The following is a 21,488-nucleotide window of genomic DNA, read 5'->3' as shown; positions in this document are numbered from 1 at the left end:
CACCTCATGGAGGCCAGGAAGCAGAGAACAAGATCTCGTGTGTGTGTGTGTGTGTGTGTGTGTGTGTGTGCGCGCGCGTGCGCGTGTGCGTGTGCGTGTGTCGCCAGGGATCCAACTGATGGCCTCATGCATGCTAAGCATGCATTCTACCACTGGGCTACATCCCCCAGCCCTGAGAGCTCATGTTTATAACAAAGCCCCTTCCCTCAAACCCATTATGGTGTAAATCCAAAATGAACCAATCACCTCCCAAAGGTCCTACCTCTGAACACTGCTGCACTGAAGACCTTCAACACATGAGCTTGGTGGGGGAGGGGGACATTTAAGATCCAAGCCATACTGTGGGGTAGCAGCTTGAGGGACACACAGGTTGGAAGCAGAAGCCATACACACTGGAATAGGACAATGACAAGGATGAGGACACAGGTGCCACCAGCACTGCAACTCTACTGGGTTTGCAAGAGAACTAGTCACATGGCCCCATTCACCAGCCCAGGGGTCAGTAGCAGAGATGGTAACTCACTCACTGGATTCACCCACAGTTATGGATGACCGCTCAGGTGGGAGGGCCAGAAAGACAAAGAGAGGGCAGTGCTTGAGAGCAGTGATGGGTATGTGATTTAACCTGCTGGTCATGGGAAGGCCAGGGCCCACAGCATCTCCAGAGGGCAGATTCTATTATCCCTATTTTACAGAGAAAGAAATAGAGGCCCAGAAAGGTGACATTCCTTGCCCACGTGCACACAGCTAAGGGTCAAAGCCGGAAGTAACCCAAGTCTGGCTGGCACAAAAGCTTAACGTCTGCCTGCACTGTTCTCTTCCAGCCAGAGCAGCTTCATTCTTTCTGAATTTCCCACAGCCCTTTGTAGGGTTTCTCTTCTGTATCCTTTACTTCTTCCATTACTATCATTTACATGTCTTCTCTCCCACTCCAGATTGTAACTCTGTATCTTATACAACCATGATAATAGTAGTAATTAGATAGCCGTAATAGCAGCAAATGCTAGTTTGTTGAGGGCTCACAACACTCCAGATGGGGTTCTAAGCACACTATGTTCATCATCCTGTAAGGCCACTACCGTGGCTCCTCCAGCTCCCAGGGCCAAAGCAAGGGCAAAGGCCATAAGCACTCCCTCCCCAGGAGTAAGCCAACCCTGACCCTAACCTGAGGCCAGCCTCAAACAGTCCTCCCGCCTCAGCCTCTCAAGTGCTAGGATTACAGGTATGTGTCACCACACCCATCTGGACCTGCATTTTTAACAAACTCTTTTAAGTGATTCTGACATGCAGGCAGTGGGTATTATGTGTTCAAAAAAAAAATGAAGGAAGGAAGGAACTTGACCTCAGACAAGCCTTCACCTCTTTGAAGATTTCCACTCCTTCTTTAAGATCAAAAGTGCTGGACCAGCCTGGATTTTTTTTTTAAGCTATGTTTCAAATACCCCCCCAAATCTTGGGTACCTCAGAGGCCATGGAGAGGAGGTGGGAGACCCAGGAGGCAAAATTCTAAGTCCCCATCGACCCTTCTTCATACCTTCTCTATTTATCTCTTTGATATCATATCATGTTTCCATTGCTATTTTATTCGAAATAAGGGTTTCTTGATAAAACCATTGAGTTGGATGATACCCAAGAATTCTCAAGGAGAATTAGAAAGAACTCCTTGAGGACAGTGACCCATACTTGTTATGTATTTCTCAAACAAGTATGTCCAGAGCACAAGGTCATTTATCAGAAGTAACTTATTTTATCACAATAATTTAAATTTTTTCCCTCTGGTTCAAAATCAATGGTCTAGCAATGCAGTAAAGTACTGTGCAACCTTTAATAAGCACATTATTCTTGAAGAATAATTAATCTAGTGAAAAATTAAGTGAGAATGTCAGATATTAAATTGTACATCGCTCTCAACTGTGGAACTGATATGTCAAAAATACTGAACAAGTATGATTCCTCAGAAAATTAAACTTTAAGTGAGAGGCTCTGAGTTCAATCCATAATACCACCAAAAAAAATTAAAAATAGAATTGTCATGTGATCCTAATTCTAGTTACATACCCAAAAGAATCAAAGACAGGGACAGGAAGAGATATTTGTTTAAGCAGCATTAGTCACAATAGCCCAAAAGGTGAAACCATCGCACCTGTCCACGGATGGATGAATGTATAGACACAATGTGGTGAGTGCATAGGAGGAATGTTATTCAGCCTTGTAAAGAAGTGAAATTCTTTGTGGATGAAAATTCAGTGTGGATGAACCTTGAAGTCGTTATGCTAAGTGAAGCAAGCCAGATGCAAAAACACATGGACTGGTTGATTCCACTTACATGAGGTGCCTGGGATAATCAACTCCATACTCAGAAAGTAGAGTGGTGGTTTCCAGGTGGCAGGGGGAGGGGAAAAGGGAAAGTTATTGTTTAATTGCTACAGAGTTTCTGTTTTGGCTGCTAGAAAAATTCTGGAGATGGGTAGTGGTGACAGTTGTAAAACACTGTGTATATACTTTATGCTACTGAATTGTACACATAAATGTTTATGCATATGTATTTTACTGTAATTTAAAAACTCCTCGCCGGAACTAGATTCATATGATGATGGTGGGAACTCCATGCAAGGAGTCTGTGGAAGAACAATTGCTTCATCCTTTCTACCTTTTTGCATTTACAGAGGTTTTCAATGGGAATCTACTGCTTTGTAGCCAGACAAAAATTATTTAATTAAATAAATCTGGCGGTTCTCTGACATGTTCTGAATGTATCACTGTTCTTATGTAAAGGTAACCAATATTTTCTGTACTTAATTAATAAAAAGCCAAGCTCAAGGATGCCAACTAAAGTGCACTCCAAGCTGCTTGGTCAAAATAAATAAGTAAAGGCAGACTGGTCTTCTTTTCTAAGACTAGTCATTCTCATCTGCATTTAAATAAGTTTCAAATAAAAATGGAACCAAAATAAATCCTCTAATGAGCCTCCCCAGAAGCTGTCTGGCTTGTAAAAATTCAACCACAAACCAAAGAGAAAAGAGTACAGAGAAGTGGGCAATGGCCGGAGGGTTATTTTGGGGTTTTTGGTTTTTTTTGACATTAACTCACTGCAGTGGGAAAGTGACTTTGTTAGTGAATTTCTGTCCCTTCTGCTTCTGCAAAACCTTTGGTGGGGTAGAATTCAGAATCCAGAAGGTGCCCTCCATTGCAAACCCATTTCCTCCAACACCCTTCACTCCAGATCAACGTTGGACAAATATTTAAAGAATATTGGTTTGAAGGGCAGCCAGCATGTCTGCCTGCCAAGGTGCCCTGGGTTCCGGGCCACCGGAGTCCACCTTTCCTGGTTTCTGGGCCATCTGCTTTGGGCTGGCTCAACAGCAGACAACAGAATTAACCTTCAAGAAGGGTTTGGGGAGCTAGAACAAATCTCCTAAGTGTCTGTGTCCTCTATGTGTCCTGAGGCACTGCCTTTCAAGCTCCAGTGTCCCTATCTAACTAGTGGGAAGAAGAATGCCACTTTGCAAGGCTGCTGTGAGAGGGGTAAGTGTTGTCACATTTATAAAGTATCATATTCCTTTGAAATACATGTCTTCATGAGGTGACTAGGGCCAAGGGAGCTTGCCAAATGCAGTCAGTGCTGAGTGTCAGGTTATAGAACGGCAGTAAAAGGGGTGGAGCAAGACAATCCCCCAGACCTAGCTTAAGGAGGGTAGCCTGCAGTCATTCCACCCTGCTCCAGGTCTAACTCCTGCGTGAGTAGCCACACAGTGACCTCCATGGAGGTCTGTCCAAGATCAGCAGGGTAAGACGTGGGCTCCAATTCCCATTTGAAAACAGGAGCTCAAGAACCTTACTAAAACTCTCATTCAAGGTCACAGGTAGGTGATAGCCAGTTTTAGGGTTTTCTGAATCTCCTTTAGTGTAAGGGAGGAGCAGGATTCTAGTATTCCAGCCCTGCCACCCACTTCATTTAGCTAGTTGATTGCCTCCTGCCTCTTTCCTAAAAATTAATTAATTAGTTAATTAATTAATGAATTAAGAAGGGAGAAACAGAGTTTGGAGGCACTGCAATAGATCCTCAGTGGTTTCCCCAGCAAAACGGACTGGCAGATGTCCTTCTTCTAATGACTGATTATCTGATTGATTATCTGATCGATACATGCCCCACAGGCATAAACTCTTTAGTCAGCAGCTGGCAGAGAGGGGCCTTCAGTGGCATCTGTTGTACATTGAGTAGAAAATGAGTTGTTCTCAGGGCTCAGCCAGCAGCCAGTACCATGATCTTAAGAAAGATCCCCCTCTTCACCCACCTTGACCTCATCCCTCAGTTCCTTGTCTGTGATTAGCCTTTTGGCTAAGGTTAAGTGCAGATTCTCGTCTGTAGAACATGGAGAGGTGAACTGGGGTACATCTTAGCTTTTTACCAGCTCCCACATACTACAACTTTAAAATCTCAAAATAAAAAGAAGAAAGAAAGGAAGAAAGGTAAATAGCATTTGTGATTTTGGCAAGCTATGCAAACTAGGACAGGTCTCATGCATTCTCTGGGTCTTAGAATGTCTTCCATCTACAAATGAAAAGCTGAGGCCCATCTTCTAGGCTCTTTCTGCCTCTAATCACTGCAATTCCAGTGACTAAGAGAGGTTCTTCCCTCCCCCTCCCCCTTCACTCAAAGCTCCACTTGGGTCCCGGCACACAAACAGGAAGTATAACCTGACCTGAACAGCAGAGGAGCAGCTTGGGACTCCCTGGCATGGGCAGGCTGCAAAGGGAACAAAGAGTTCTTAACTTTCTAGCCAAAGTCCCAACCCAAGACCCCAAGGTTGTTGTCCATCTCCACTAGGTCTCCCAGCCCACCCCATCTATTCATAGGCCCACAACATAGAATGAGCAAATCAGCAGGCTCAATGACAGAGGCAGATGGTGGGGTGCAGGGGGTCAGGGCTCCTGGGCTCCATCCTTGCCCAATATGACCTTAGGGAAGCCCCTGCCCTCTCTGGACCTGAGTTTCCCCTTCTCCTTGCTGGCTTGGAGGTTTTCTTTCTGTAGGTACTGTAAGAGGCACTCAGATTGTTTTTGCTGAAAAGCACCGACACCCTACTTGGGCACATGGATTAACTAAAAACAGAAGAAGCTTGGCATCCCTGCCTCCATTTTGTATCTGTCTTTGCTCTAAGCCATTCTCTTTGGAGTCACTTTGATTCCAGAAAAGACAGAACTGAAAACATCTTTATGACCAGGGACTGAAACTTCTCAGAAGGAACAGTGGAGACTTGCAGGACAGACCACCCCTCCAGATGAGGACAATTATCTACAATGATGAGGCCGCACCCTGGACCAGGAGCAGTCATCTCATGGGAACCACAATGTCCCCCTCAAAGTAATAGTGTCTTCTCTGGAACCCTTCTTGTAACCCTCAGACTGAGATAATGGTCAACCAGAGCACACCAGTCACTGGAACCATTTAACGATTGCATATCTTTGTCCCCTAACCCCAGTTCTTTTGTCTACTTAAACCTATAGCTCATGTCTGTACCCTGAAGATGAGGTGAGTGCTTACCCTGCCTCTTCCCACGGCATGTCCCAAGCCATGTAATAAATCTCCTTTCTCTGCTTTTGCCATGACTCTTTATTTGGTATTTAGGGATGGGTGACCAGACCTGGCATATGGAATCTCAGGAGTTTGGACCTTGGGTCCAAAACTCCGTTTTCAGTATTATGGTACTATGATAAAGAGAACCATCTCATTGTATGTATCTCAGCCCCACATCTCTCTCTGTGTGGCCCTAGAGCATTTCTTAATCTCCTTGGGCCTCAGTTTCCCCATTCGGGAAATGAGCGATAACAATCCCTACCACCTGGCTTTCTGGATGATGAGGGGACAGGGCTCCCAAAAGTGCCCAGTACAGTGTCCACAAAGAGCAAAAAGTACCCAGTAAGCACAAGCTATTGTTGATTTATTATTTACTTAATCTGACTCCTGGATCACTTCCCTTTCCCCCTTCCCAGTTTGCCCATCTGTGAAGGCAGCGAGTAGAGCCCAGACAGCCCTGCCGGCCCTGCAGACCATGTCCTTCCTAACCCCACCCCTCGGAGAAAGCAAATCTGGACATCAGCCTGAGCCAAGCACAGCAGGAAAAGGAAACCGGAGGGAAAGACAGGAAATCCTATGATGCTGCCCCAAAGTGCACGGGTTGGAGGATTGGCTGTTGCCCCAAATTTCTGGGCACCTAAGAAGGCTAACAACTGCTCCCAAACTTAGCAGAGGAGAGTCAGTCCTCAGTCCACTTGCAGGTTTCCCTAGAGAACACAGCAATCAGAGGCCACAGAAGACTCAGTTTGTCTCTGTTCCTGCCTCTAACCAGCACTTCATGGGGACAAACGGAGGCTGAACTCAGTCATCTCAGCTCCCAGAAGAATGGAGAACGGATGGATGCCTCTGTCTGGAGGGTGGCTGTCTCATTCCCAAATCTCTGGGGTATGGGACCAGTGTGTGGGGCCACTTCCCTCTGCAGACTCCTCAAAGGGAGTGCCGGAACCCTGATGAGTTTTGTGTTCTCATCCAGAGTGCAGACGCTCAGGTACCAATGCTCCCTGACTTACGATGGCTGGACTTAGGATTGTTCAACTTCATAATGGTGAGAAATTGATATGCAGGCTATCAAAACCAGACTTCAAATTTTGAATTTCGAGCATTTTCCAGGCTGATGATAAGCTGGGCACCAACAGTGCTGCAGTCCCAAGAGGAAATACACAATACTACAGTGTGCCACGCCGCTGGACCACAATGTTCTGCAGCCTTGAGATCTTTGATGCAGTTTTGATTTATGATATTTTCAATTTACAATGGGTTTAATCTGAGTTCAGCCCCATCATAAGTCGGGGACCACCTGTGTCTGCTTCTCCAGTAGCTGGGAGAATGGAAGCTAAAGGTAGTAGCTAATGTCTCCCAGGGTGGTGGCTTTTACCATGTGGCCTGCAGACAGATGCTGTTGGTTTCTCCATGAGGAGTCACAGAATTTGAGAGTCATTTGTTTTTACTGTATTTGACAAAATACCAGTTCCCTGAGTATTAGAAATAAAGGAAGAACTGTGCTAAGATGTAAAGCAGGATGCAAATGAGAGGTAGGTCTCTGTTCTGCCTCCTGGGACCACCCAGGAGGCTCTGTGTTCAAGATGGAATTGAGGCTCCCTACCTTGCTGGAGCCAGGCTGAATGTCCTCCTTGCCTTCATGTATAGCTCACACAGTGGCAAAGGTGACGGGTCACACAACATCTACTGGCTCTGAGAAATGGGATCTTCGCAATCTTTAGAGGACTGGCTCCCTCTGAGCACAGCCCAAGAGGCTGGGCAGGACCAACCACAGGTACCCAAAGAAAGTCATTTTGAACTCAATGTAAGATAAGTGAAAAGAAGAAAACCGACAGGCTTAAGAACCAGTGTTCCAGTTCCCACCCTTAAAGAGCCCTCAGCCACGGATCTGTGTTCCGGAAGCGAGGTCTTCATTGGGTATAGAGACTTTTTACAGCTGAAGGGCATGGTAGACGTCTCTGTTCAAACCCTTGTCTTTTCAGATGAAGAAACCGAGGCAGAGGCAGGGTGAGAACCCTCAGAGGCTCCTAGCTCTGCCCTCATTCATTCGATCAACCCATATTTATTGAGGACCTATTAATGCAGGATAGTACTGTGTGAGACTCTGGAGATTCAGTACACAAATGAATAAATGAAGGGCTGTAAAACAAATAAAAGATGTGGACATGTCAGAGAGTGACACAGGGTGGTGGAGGCAATGTGCAGGAAGGACTCTGTGCTACCTTGTTTTAGAATCCCCAAGTCAATATTGTGCTGGAACTGATTCATCCTGGCTTACATGAGTTAACTGTTCATTTAAAAAAATTTTTTAATTGTCATGGATAATTGTATGCATTCATGGTACAGTGTGATGTTTTGACCTATGTATACGATGTACAATGATCCAATTGTAAAATTTTCGGGAATTTGACAAACCTGTTGTTAAACACAGCTATTATTTAAAAAATCCAATTAGTTAAATTTACGATTCAATGAGTTATACTAAGAACTAATAAAATCTCATCGCTTCCTAATCATTGTTACGTTTTATCCTGTGGTTGCTGTCATCTGTTGCGCTGAGCTGCTGTGCACCTTTCCCCAGCTGCAGTGGAGATATTTACACCATGGAAATTGGCAAATATCACTGACCAAGGCTTTAGTGAAGAGCTGGTCACCAACCATCAGCAGTGGGAATACTGCAGTGGGGAGGAAGGAAGGTGGTTGAATCCTCCTGGAGTAGAGAGGGCAGTCACGTGGCTGTGGGTTTCCCTTCCCTGTTAAACTTGTGCAATGAGGAAGCAAGTCTGGGATGGCTAAGTAGATCTGAATGTCCCCGTAAAACAAGGGTCTCTTCAACAGTATGCATCAAGGTGGGCTCTCCCTGTGTATTTGTTTTTGGCAAATTGACTCCTGTTTTTGAGTCTCATAGGGAGGAAAAAATTTAATAAGCCTTACAGAGACTCTCTTTGTATGAACACATATGGCCACTTCTGGATTTCCCTAGATTGTTATATGTTGGGGGACACAATTAGGGAGTGATGTCAGTTGAATGTGGTGACTCTTACTTCTACTATCAATAACAGTAGTACCTGCCACTCTACATCTCATCAACCCATTTCACGCAGGAGGATGCCAAGGTTCAGATGTTGGGTGACTTGCCCAAGGTCCGACTGCCCCTCTGAAGCTTCCCAGGAAGATTTGTTCCCTCCCTCAGGAGCTACCCTGTGGCTCTCTCCATGGACATGCAGAATTCTGTGGCACTACAAGGTCCCCATCTTTGGTGGTATTGATGGACTGGACAAATGCTCCCCTGGCCATCCATCCACACCTGGATGCAGAGAGGAACAAATCTTAGCCAGTTAGCAGCTTTGCATCCTAAGCTTGAATGCAGACACTGGTAAAGGGTTATTCACAGAAGCTCTGGTAGCAGCAAAAGCTAGAATTAGCTCCTATGCAACACCCTGACTATGTATTGCCCAGCCTGTACTGGTTCTGGCTGGTTTTCAACAAAAGATCCTTCCAAGGCATGCCTTTTGTGCCTCCAGGGCCTAGAGTCTTCCTCAGCTGACCTCTGACCACTACTTGTCTCCTAAGCTACTCAATGTTTCAACCCAAACTCACTGAGCACCTCCATAGTGAATTTTTTTGCAGCCCACAGACATATTCTTAAACATTCAATTCAATTTGTACTTAGGAACATTAATTCTTGGCTGGGCATGGTACATGCTTATAATCCCAGCACTCAGAGGCAGAGGTGGGAGGATTTCAAGTTCAAGGCCAGCCTGAACTGTAAAAAAAGACTCTGCCTCAAAAAAAAACCACAACAAAAAGGTGAAGAAAACGAAGACAAAGATGAAGGCAACAATGGAGGAGGAGGAGGAAGAAATAGTAATTCTCCCTTTTCATGGCTCTGGCTAACATACCCACAAGACACCAATCTATGGACAACCTAGCAAGACTTTGTAAATCCCCCTCAGAAGAACCCCTGCCCCTGATTTTGGAAGTGGCTTGGTTTTTCCCACAGGCAAGTTCCTCCCAGAGACAGCTGGCCCAGCTACTGGAGGACTTGTGGTCTCCTTGAGCCGGGGAAAAAGGCAGGCAGCTGCTGCTCTGACGTTTTGCCAACCCCAGCGTCACCTCTCTGGGCAGCTGACCCCTTGCCCCGGGCTTGCTCCCTCCCTTGTGTTCCTCTGGGCTCTGCAGCATAGGAGGACGGTTGGTTCTCACAGCCTCTTCCTTTGCCTAAAATGCTGCTATCTCTTTACACTCAGCATAAGGTCAGGTCTTCAAGGCAGCCTTTCCTGGCCACCTCCCCTGACAGGATCAAGCCCCTGTCTCACACACTTGGTAGCTTTCATAGTGTGATTAGTGTTTACTCACTGTCTCCCAAGCTAAATTCTAGCTTCCACACAGGCAGGAGTTGTGTCTGTCTTGTTCACTGCTACAGTTCAGGTATTTAGCCCTGCACTTAGTAGTTGCTCAGTCAATTCTGGATGGATTAATAAATTTAGGAATGGATTGATGGCAGCTCAGCAAAGGTTCATGACTATTTGGTTCACAGCACAAGTCTCCAGAACAGGTGCATGTTCTAGAACCTCAGTTCATGGTGCCCAGACTGTCAACAGAGAGCTGAAAATTTGGGTAGGATCCCTCCAGGGACAGCAGCTGCTTCTTCCATGCATGTTGGGTTTGGACTTCCTGTGGGTTTGGACATCTCCCCTGGTTTTTGTTTAATTGCAGGTGTTCTTCAGAGAGATGTTTGTTCCATTGTGCCCTATGATATTTGACTGACAGGGAAACTGAGGCTCCCACAGCACCACAGCTGTCAGCACCAGAACTGTGTGCAACATGGCCCCTCACTTCCATAGTTCCTTCCAGTGTCCTGAAGGACAGCCAGTCCAGGACATTTAAAGCAAGGCTCCAGGAGAGGAGTGGGGCACACTCAGTCTGAGATGTAATGAAAACCCATTAAGAACTAGTCCAAAGACCTTATCTCTCTCCCCCAGCCTTTTCCAGTGACAACAGCTTCTCTCTCTCTCTCTCTTTCTCTCTCTCTCTCTCAATCTCTCTCTCTCTCCTCTCCCTCCCACCCCAGGACTTGCTCCAAGTGGCACTTCCATGTTTTTTCCTGACACTCATATCTACCAACCACACATGGCTTTGGGAAGCAACCACAGGAACCATGTGCCTGCCACTCCAGTCCCTTGTGAATGTGTGTGGGGTTTCCCCCAGAGCACAGAAATGCCAGCACCAAGCGTAGAGTCCTCACACCCTGATACTCATGCTACCCTCTGCTTAATGCGGCGCTTTTTGGCAATGAAAATGAGCATAACAATCACTGGCATCCCAAATCTAGGAAGCTCCTGCAGCCTGTGGGGATTGCATGTCACTAAACTCTATGGCTTCCACACTGAGTGTGGACAGTTCATTGGCTGGAGACTTACATAATCTATTTTTACTTCCTCTTTTTAGAACTGGGAGGCCTTTCAGAAATAATTCTAGGTTAAATATAATAAATGATGACCACCTTGCCTATAATCAGTGAACTAAAGCATATCACTTTTTTACTTCCTAAATGACCCCAACCAGCCTCCCTCTTGGGAGCGAAGGTAATGCTCTCAATGGCCAACCTTTGGCACAGGCAGAGCCACAAGGTGCCTACCCCAGGTCTGACAACCATCAAAGACTCAAGCAGTGGCCTCCGGAAGCACAAGGATCACCAATGTGTCTCAAGTGAAGAGCTCCGTGGTCACATGAATGGTATACTCTGGCAGCTCACAGCCAAACAGGAAAGAAATGGTATATGGCAGAAATGTAGCAGGGCCTGTCCTATAAGAGGTCCAGAGTGTTGATGGGGAAGGAGGGAATATCTTCCCATGGGTTTCACAGAGAGGACAAAGCTAAGGTGGGTCTTGAAGGATCAGTAAAAGCCCGCAGGAAGATTTGGGAAGGAGGTGGAGAAACCTCCCAAGCAGAAGGAGCACCATGTGATAAAAGAGTTCCAGGAATTGCAGTCATTCACTGAGGCTGAAGCAAGGTGGTAAGAGTGAGGGGAAACTCAGAGTGCAGCTCATGCAAGACCTGGAATGTCACTTAAGGGAACATGTGCTGTATCCCAAGGGTAGTGGAGAGGCTCGACAAGATCAAAACACCCATTTGGCCTGTTATTTAGCAAGAAGACTTGGGCGGCAGTGACAGAATATACTGAAGCAGAGACTGGGAAGGAGATAATAGCTGGGGTCCATGGGGGGGGGTGTTGAGTTCAGTTCTACCAACTGAACAAGTTGGTAGAAACATAGATGTGACTACACTACACCAGGCCACAGATTCAATAGTGGGAGAGAAGAGGGTGCTGAAGTTTGGATAAGAGTCCCCCAAATGCTCACATGTTAAAAACTTGGTCTCCAACCTTTTCCTCCCCGCTTTCCACTATTAGGGGTGGGGTAGTGGAAGGAAGTTAGGTCGCTGGGGGTGTGTTCTTAAAGAGATATTGTGATCCAAGTCCCTTCCTGTTTCTTGCTTTGCTTCCTGGGTGCCATGAGGTGAGCAGGCATCCTCTGCCATGTTTTCCTACCATGATGTACTATGCCATCAGACTCAAACCAATAGGCCAAGCAACCATGGACTGAAACCATGAGCCAAAATAAACCTCTTCTCTTTTTAAGTTGGTTATCTTAGTTATTTTGGCACAGTAATGGAAAGCTGACTAACTCAAAGGGAAGAATGGGGGATGACTCCCAGACAGACCAAGATACCAAGATATAGAGGCCTGAAAGGACATGGCCACATTTGAGCAATTGTTTCAGGGAGTAGGCTCAGAGAAGGGTGGAAACTTGTATTGTAGAGTTACAGTAGTGCCATCTTATCTGTGGTTTTGCTTTTTGAGATTTTAGTTACCCATGATAAGTCACAGCCTGAAAATATTAAGCAGAGAATTCCAGAAATAAACAAGTCATAAGTTTTCAATTGTTCACCATTCTGAGTAGTGATGAAATCTCATGCCATCCCACTTTGTGCAATCCAGGGCATGAATCATCTCTTTGTTCAGTGCATTCCCACTGCAAGTGCTATCTGTCCTTAGTCACCAAGTAGTCATAGAGAAAAAACATAGTGTATATACTATCTGAGGTTTCAGGCATCCATGGGGGGTCCTGGAATGTATCCCCCTTAGAGAACAGGGGGATGACTTCTGTATTAACACACTTACATAGTCAATTGGGTTATGACTTCTAGGTATTCATTCCCTAAAAATAAGCAAAGTATTTATCTCAACCTAGTTGACTTTCGACTTGGCCATGTAACTGGTTGTGAACAATGGAAAGTGGTAAAGGAGCCAATGTGCCAGCACAGATTGGAGGCTTTCAAAGGCATCATGACATCCCATCTTGCTCCAGCTCTCACCAAACAAACAACATATATCAGAGAGAAGTAGCTCCCTCTGCCTGGGCTCTGGAATGAGAAGACACTTGAAGACAAGCTTCTGCCCAGCAGATATCTAGGGCAGAGCTACAAAATCATGTACCACACTTCCCGTCAGCGAAGAGCTTATGTAAATAAATAAGCAGCTCAAAAACTAAGCTTGGAAGCAAGATGTGGGAATACACGCCTATAATCCCAGCTACTTGGGAGGCAGGAAGATTTGGTTGAGGCCAACCCAAGCAACATTAGCAAGACCCTAGCTCAAAGACAAAAATGATAAACAAAAGGGCTAGGGGCATGGCTCAAGTGGTAGAGCTTGCCTGTCATGTGTGAGACCCTAGGTTCAATCCATTGTAACACAAAAAGGGGAAGGAGGGATTAAGCTTGAAGGGTTTTTGTTATGCAGCAAGACTGCAGCAAAAGCTAACTGATACATACTGTATACACAAGATAAGAAGTAGAGATTGTGAACACACACACATGTGATGGTAAGGAGTTGTGAACAATGGAGAATCCACAAAGAATGGTTTTATTGATGTATCGTCTCATCTTCATTCACTCACATCCAATCTCAGAGGTAGAGCTACACACCCTGTTGCCTCCTGGTCCACCTAGCACCTTGTTTAGTCCACCTTTCCTTCCCTCTCTTGGACTGAATCCTTCCCTGAACCCCTGCTTCACTTGTCTTTTCTATCCTAAAAATCCCTTCCTCCACCCTACAAGCTCTCTATAGTTCAATCTCTCTCCTAACTTTCTCAAGTAAACTTCTTAAAAGTGGACCATGCTCACTGATCTGCTTGTTTCCCTCTCATCTATCAGAAGCAACCTGGCTTGTTTGCCCTCTGCTCCATATAAACTGCTCGGTGTGTTTCGGTAACCTCCTAATGCTACTTACAGGTCTTATTTTCATGGACTGTTCCACACCATTCAGCATGGAACTCAATTCATTTTTTCCTCCACTCTGAACAATTCCCCTTCCTTGTTCTTTCAGCTAGTGGCGCCATAATGATGGATGCACTGACCTGTGACAGAGAGTCATTATAAGACAATGCATTCAGTTCTGGACTAGTTGAGTTTGCAGTGCCTTGAGACAGCAAGAAGAAATGCTCAACCATCATGCCTGTAATCCTAGCTACTCAAGACGATCACTGTTTTAGGCCAGTCCAGGCAAAAAAAAGTTAGCAAGACTCCCCCATCTCAACCAATGACTGTGCATGGGTGGTGACATGCATCTGTCATCTCAGCTATGCAGGAAGCATAAATAGGATCACAATTCAGGCTGGTCAGGGCAAAAGGTGACACCCTTTCCCCAAAATAACTAATGCAAGAAAGGCTTTGGGAGTGGCTCAAGTGGTAGAGCACCTGCCTAGCAAGTTAAGTACAAGGCCCTGAGTTCAAACCTCAGTACCACCAAAAACAAAAAAGAAAGAAATGCCCAAAGGACAGTTAAACATGCAGATTAGGAACATAAAGCTGTAGATAAGACGAAAGATTTAGGAATCTGATTTAAAGCCATTAACATTCTTGAACTTGCCCAGTTTACAGACTACAAGTTCCAAGTCTGCAAATCTATTGATAACATAAAGCCTTCTCCTGAGCCCAGAAACCCCTACTCATAAATTTACTCACTCAGCTACCATTTGGTTCCTTCCCTCCTAAATCCTGACCCATAGTAGTCTGAATGTTACCATCTTATATCACATTTTGACCCTCTCATGTTATCTTCTCCAAAAACTGAAATTCAATCGTAAGAAACAGAAGGTAAAAATCACAATGAGATGCCACTCACCAGTCACTACAATGGCTGAAATCAAAAGGACAGTCCATACCAAACACTGTCAAGGGTGTAGAATAGTCCTAATTCTTACATATTGCTTTGGGAACACAAGGTGGCACACTGAATGACCCAGTAATTTCACTTCTGGCTGAAAGCAAATGTTCACAAAAGACTTGGACAAAAATGTTCACATAATAGCTCCAAACAGGAAATAAACCAAAACATTTATTAACAAGAGAACAGATAAACAAGTAATGATATAGCTGTATAGTGGAATACAACTCAGCCATAACCATGAACAAATTACTAATATGCACACATAACACAGATGGATCTTAAAACATTGTGCTAATTGGAAGTGGTGGTGCATGCATGTAGTCCCAACATTCAGGAAGCTGAGGCAGTAAGATTATGAGTTCAAGGCCAGCCTGGCCTGGCCTACATAATGAGACCTGTCTCAAACCACCACCCCCAAAATAATAATGCTAATTGCAGTGAATGAAATGAACCAAACATGAAAGATACATACAATACGAGTCCATCTACATGAAGTTCAACAACAGGCAAAATATCGATGGGTGATAAAATCAGAAAATCATTGCCTGAGAGGGCAAAAGGAAAATTAATCAGAAATGAAAATTTTCTAGGGTGGTATAAATATTTTATGTCTCATTTTGGATGATGGTATGAACGACTGTCAAAATGCATTGAGCCAAGCACTTAAGATTTGTAGATTTTCTCCCCACTCCTATTCAACATAGTTTTGGGATTCCTAGTCAGAACAATAAGATAGGAGAAAGAAATAAAAGGGATTCAAATAAGGAAGGAAAAAGTAAAATTATTCCTATTTGCAGATGATGTGATCATAAGAGCCTTCCCTGCAAGACCCTAAAAACTCCACCAAAAACTCATAAATATCATAGACATGTTCAGCAAAGTAGCAGGATACAAAATCAATATGGAAAAATCAGTAGATTCTCTACATACCAACAATGAACAGATTGAGAAAGAAATCAGGAAACCAATCCCATTCACAATAGCCTCAAAAAAAATACCTAGGAAAAAATGTAATTAAGGAAGTGAAAAGCTATAAATCACTGAAGAAATCAAAGAAGTCATCAGAAGATGGAAAGATCTCCCATGTCATAGAGTATCAGAATAAATATTGTGAAATGGCCCTACTACCAACAGGAATCTATGTTTGATGAAATCCCTATCAAAATTCCAATGACATTTTTCACAGAGATAGAAAAATCAATTCTAAAGTTTATATGGAATCACAAAAGACCTGGAATAGCCAAAGCAATCCTGAGCAAAAAGAGGTATCACAATACTTGACTTCAAACTGTACTACAAAACCGTAGCAATAAAAACAGCATGATGCCAGCAGAAAAACAGATGTGAAGGCCAATGAACAGAATAGAAGAGCCACAGATAAATCCTCACGGCCACACCCACTTAATTTTCCACAAAGGCATCCAAAGCTCACATTAGAGAAAGGAGCCTCTTCAACATATGGTGCTGGAAGAGTGACTATTCACCTGTAGAAGATTGAAACTAGGACCCTGTCTCACCCTGCATCGACATCAACTCAATGTGGCTCAAAGGTCTCAGTGCAAGACCTCAAACTGTGAAACTACTGCAGAAAAGAATAGGGAAAGCACTGGAATTTGTATGCATAGGCAATAACTTCTGAATAGATCTCCAATAGCTCAGCAAATAAGAGAAAGGATTGACAAATGGGACTGCTTGAAACTAAAAGGCTTCTGTAGGAAGCAAAGGAAACAGTCACTAGACTGCAGACAGCCTATAGAAGTAGAGAAAATCTTTGCTGGCTGTACTTCTGACAAGGGGTCAATAACCAGAATTTAGAGGGAGCGCAAAAAACTGAACTTCCAAAGAACCAACAACCCAATGGAGAAATGGGCAAATAAACTGAACAGACATTTTTCAAAGGAAGAATTAGAAATCACCAACAAATACATGAAGAAATGCTCAACATCCCTCGCCACAAAAGAAATGTAAATAAAAATGACATTGAGACTTCACCTTACTCCAGTCAGAATGTCTGTAACGAAGAATAGAAAGAACAGCAAATGTTGGCAAGGAGTCAGGGGAAAAGGGGCCCTCATACACTGTTGATGGAAATGTAAATTAGTACAACCAATAAAAGCTGTGTGGAGGTGCCTCAAAAAAATTAAAAAGTAGAATGACCATGCAATCTGGCAAGACCACTCCTGGGCATATATCCAAAGGAATGTAAGTCAGGATATATTAGAGCCATTTGCACACCCATATTTATTGCAGCACCATTCACAATAGCCAAGCTATGAAAGCAGCAGATGCCCCACGACTGATAAATGGATTAAGAAAATGAGGTATTATTCAGCCATAAAGAAGAATGAGATTATGTTGTTTCAGGTAAATGGATGGAACTGGAGATCATCATGTTAAGTCAAGTAAGCCAGGTTCAGAAAGACAAAGGTCACATACTTTCTCTCACATGTGAAAGACGGACCCAAAAGATAAACGTATGCACAAACACAAACATGATACATATGTTTATATAGAACATGTTTGTCACAGTGGGACCATTTGAGGGGACTATGGGAAGGAGGGAGAGGAAGAGAGAATGACAAAGCATGAACAATACTGAAATATACTGTGTCTGTGTAGGAAGATGACATAACAAAACACACTAAAATCTATTGAATAAGAAGGGGCGGGGAAAGGGAGCGTAATAGAGGGGTTAATTTGATTAAAGTATGATATTTTCATGGGTGAAATACTATGGTGAAACCCTTTGAACAATGAATGTACACTAAAAAATGAAGGACGGAAGTGTAAAACAGGTCCCGTCGGGGAAAGAGTGCTAGTGGGAGGGGCAAGGCGAATGGAGAAGGTAAAGGAGGATGAGTATGGTTGATGTGCTTATACACTTGTGTAAAAATGAAACAATGAAACCTGTTGAAATTGTTTTAAGTAGGGAGGGAAGGGATGAAGGAGAATGATGGTGAGGGTAAATTTAACCAAGGTGTGTTGTAAGCATATATGGAAATGACACAACAAAACCCCTGCACAACTGATATATGCTAATTAGAATGGTTTTTTAAAAAAAGATTTGTTTAAAAAATATTTTTCATGTATGCAAAATTATACTTTAATTAAACATTTGAAGGGCCAGCGTGGTGGCTGGCTCACACCTGCAATCCCAAGGCAGGTGTAAGAGGACTGAAATCCAAGACCATATTTGAAAAACAAACAAAAGCAAAAAGGGCTGAGGGAGTAGCTTGAGTGATAGACCACTTGCCTGGCAAGCTTGAGACCCTGAGTTCAAATTCTGGTACCACCAAAAGCACTTAAAGATAAACAGAAATCATAGGGCAGAAAATATACTCATTTCAAACAAAACAGTATTTACACTATGGATGCACCTGTATAAATGCTTGTTCCCCAATGTAATGCATCCCCTTTGCAGCCATTCTTCTTCAGCCCTGCCCTCATCTCTATCACATCTGTCCATTGGCCATTTTCCTAGTCATCAGGAGAGATGCAGACTGGGGAAGGACACAGCCTTAGTCAGTCAGAAATGCATTCAGATCTCACTGTGGTTTAACCGCCAAGGGCCAGTGAGCAAGACACTTGGTCTCACTAAACCTTCATTTCCTCAACTAGAAGATGAGTTATCCTGTTAGGCTGGGGAACCTGTTAGACCAACGCACATTTAAAATTCCCACTAACAGCCTAGATGTGCCTTTTTTCCCAAAAAGTAAGAAGGCAGCCCTGGAGCGCTGGCCTTGGCGTCTAAGTGAGCTAGTGCTAAGTGCTGGAGAAATGGGCTGCTCAGAGCCACCCTGGCCAGGGAAAGGCCACTCCTGGCTATGACCAAGGAGACAGGGTTCCTGGCAAGGGTCAGCCCCTGGAGAACCTGACTCCAGTCACTTTGCCTGCCTCTTGACCTGGGCTTTCACTCCACTGAAAATGATCAGATCCAGCTAGATATGAGAAATATCCAAAACTTCCTCTGCAGAGAAGAGATAAAGATAAATATAGAAATGCCAGAGCCTACCCTCTAGGTGCCCTTCCCCAGCCATGTAGCACTTGGGCCACGATACTAGGCCCCTACACTAGGTAATCCTTAGGGATGCTTTCAGCCCTCCCATAGTCATTGAGCACCTGTTTCTTGTAATAGCGATAACTTGGACCTGAATCCATTCCCCATCTGGGAGGCAAGGCTAGGTACTCCTAGAAACGACTCAGAAGAAGAGAGACTGCTTGATGTAGTCAGAAAGCCCAGACTTTAACCATATCCTTGACACCCCTACCCCCTGACGCCAGAGCAGTCAGCATTTGCTTACTCAGAGCCTGTGAACGAGGTCTCCAGCGCTCTCCTTATTTCCCAGTTCAGGAACCTGACAGCCGGCCTGGGAAGGTGTCTCCTAGCTGGGAAGCAGCAAAGCCAGGACTCCACCCTGCATCTCCTGTCTCCTGAGACAAATCTATTTCTAGGTAAACGAAAGAGGTAGCCAGGGCTGCTCAGGCCCGGACTGTAAAAGGCAAGCAAAGCCACAAACACAGCAGCGTGGGTCTGTAGGTCTCGGTTCCTTCCTGAGGGGGTCGGGGGTGGAGCCTAGCTGACAATCTCCGCGTGTCCCGCATCCCCCGCCCATTCAAGGGAGGGAAGAGTGGGGAATTAAGACCTCTGCTCTCCCCCCACCCCCGCCCCTCGCCCTGAAATATTTCCTTCCTTACTGTTTCTTGGATGTTTGAGCCGTCGTTTTATTTAACTGGCTTCCTACCGTTTTCAAACGCGCGGTGGTGTCCTTTGGAGTGGAAACGAGGTGGCTTGAAAAGTTGAAGGGACCGGTTTGCCTTCCATCACCCCACGCAGCGATAGCTTTGGCTGCCAGATTTCCAGTGTCTGAAACTTTCTCTGGGCTGGGTTTTGGCTCGGTTCTCTCCTCTCTCTCCTCTCTCTCCTTTCAAGGGTTCAGCCTCCTCCCACTCCCCCTGCCCTCCCTCCCAGTCCTCAGCGGCACCCCCTTCCCATCTTCTGCCAGCCATTCCTCTGTCCTGTGCCAGAGTAGGGGCGGACCCCCTCCTGCCTTTCAAGGCTTACTCCTTCTTACCATGTGGCCCCTGGAGAACCCCGCCCTCCCCATTTCTACCCTGCGTCCTCAGGGGATAGGGAGTGACTGGGCCCTGCAATTCCGCAGGCCCTAGTCTGGGAGGCTGGACGGGGCAGCGACAGGCATGAGATGGGGACCGACTGGGTCAGATCTGGACATAGTGGAAGTGACCAAAACAAAAGCAATGACCAAGGCAGGGCAGGGCTCGAACAGTGGCCCATCCAGCTCCCATCCCGCCACCCACTCGAAGAGCATGGTGCCGGGCCACCTCCCCACGCGCGCGGCTCGTCGCCTCGGGGGCTCGGCCGGCTCCCGGCGGGACCCACCTGATCCGCAGAACCTGGAGCCAGGGACGGCGCGGTCAGCGGCGCGGAGGCTGGACCACGCCTCGGCTGGCGGCCCCGGCGGCGCGCTCCGCAGCCCGAGCAATCTGCGCGCTGGCTCCGCGGGAGCCGGGCCGGGCGCGCCGGGCGGGGTGCGCGCCTCCCTCCCGCCGAGGGCCCGCGGCCGGCCGGCGCCTCCTCCGGGCAGCGCACAGAGGGCAGGAGCGCGAGCGGGCGGCGTGCGCTGGACAGCGGGCTGCGAGCTCCCCGCCCCGCCGGCCGCCGCTGTCGCTGCCAAGCCCGTCCCCGCCCCGGACACCGACCGCTGGGAGGCCCGCCGCGCGAGTGCGTGAGTGCGAGTGCATGTGTGCATGGCTGCTGTTTGTTTCATTTTCACTCAGGCAGAAAAAAGACTGAAACCAGCAAAAAAGAAAAAAAAAGAAAAAGCCTGGTGAGGGCTGCTGGGCCTCTGCCTTCCTAGGTCTGCACGTGGCAGCCAAAAAGGGACTGTCACCCTGTACTGCAAGAAGATTCCTGGGGCCCTGGCGCACAACCAAAAGCTGGGGAGCCCAGAGCCTGAGAGGTCTGCCCCTCCGTTTGTTCCCTGGGAAGGAAGAGTGCAGATAAAGACCAAGACAGGCTGGAGCTCTGCACTGACTCTTGCCGGGGAGTGGGAAGGGGGATCCCTCAAATCCTGAGCTCTCAAGCACCCAGCACGGGACCTGCTGTGTTTGTTAATAGACTTAGTGGTCTTTGAACCCAGTGTTTCTCAGGCAGGGCTCCATACACACACAATTCTATTGCAGAGTTGGTGCTTCTGTGCCCAGCGTCAGGGAGATTCGCCTGGTGAGCTGATGTAGGCATATCGGGCTACCCTCGTTTGGTTTATACTAGGTTAGTAAGGACAATGGCCACCTTTGGACTTGGGTGGATCTGTTTTACCAGGGGAAAGCTCAAAACTTTCTTTTGCCAGCGTCATTTGGCGTTGAACATCATTTCCATACATTAACTTAAACAGTTGAGCACTTGGGAGTTGGAATTCGACCTCATGAAAATGGCACAGAGCACAGGTGTGATGTATATTGTTAATTGTCACATACTAATGAAGAAGAAAGGGAGGACTGGTTGAATGTTTGAAGGACACACAAGCCCACCAGGTGACGTCATAGATTTTAGGAGAATGGAGTTTCCTGTGGGTGGGGTGGAGGAAAGCAGCTCAGGAATGAGGAGCTGGAGGCAGCCAGCACAATGGGCCCTTTGCTAGAGGGTAAATGGTGGATTCT

At 45.9% G+C, this 21,488-nt stretch overlaps 1 protein-coding gene across 8 annotated transcripts in view; it reads right to left on the bottom strand.

Moving 5' to 3' along the window:
• Ggta1 (glycoprotein alpha-galactosyltransferase 1 (inactive)) overlaps positions 1-20,342 on the bottom strand; it is a 68,749-nt gene extending 48,407 nt beyond the window's left edge. For 2 of the 8 annotated variants that reach the window (XM_074051099.1, XM_074051095.1), the window contains exon 1: positions 19,553-19,742. The gene's annotated coding sequence lies outside the window, so the exon portion shown is untranslated. Of the gene's footprint in view, positions 1-19,111; positions 19,416-19,505; positions 19,525-19,552; positions 19,744-20,208 lie in introns of those variants that run through there. The other 6 variants (XM_020173106.2, XM_074051104.1, XM_074051102.1 and 3 more) reach the window with 6 other exon arrangements.
• Between the last annotated feature and the right edge of the window lie 1,146 nt (positions 20,343-21,488).

The sequence above is a fragment of the Castor canadensis genome, chromosome 13, assembly GCF_047511655.1.
Source record: "Castor canadensis chromosome 13, mCasCan1.hap1v2, whole genome shotgun sequence".
Classification (NCBI taxonomy): Eukaryota; Metazoa; Chordata; class Mammalia; order Rodentia; family Castoridae; genus Castor; species Castor canadensis.
Note: the sequence above shows the minus strand (reverse complement) of the source record. Positions and strands in the feature narration are given on the sequence as shown.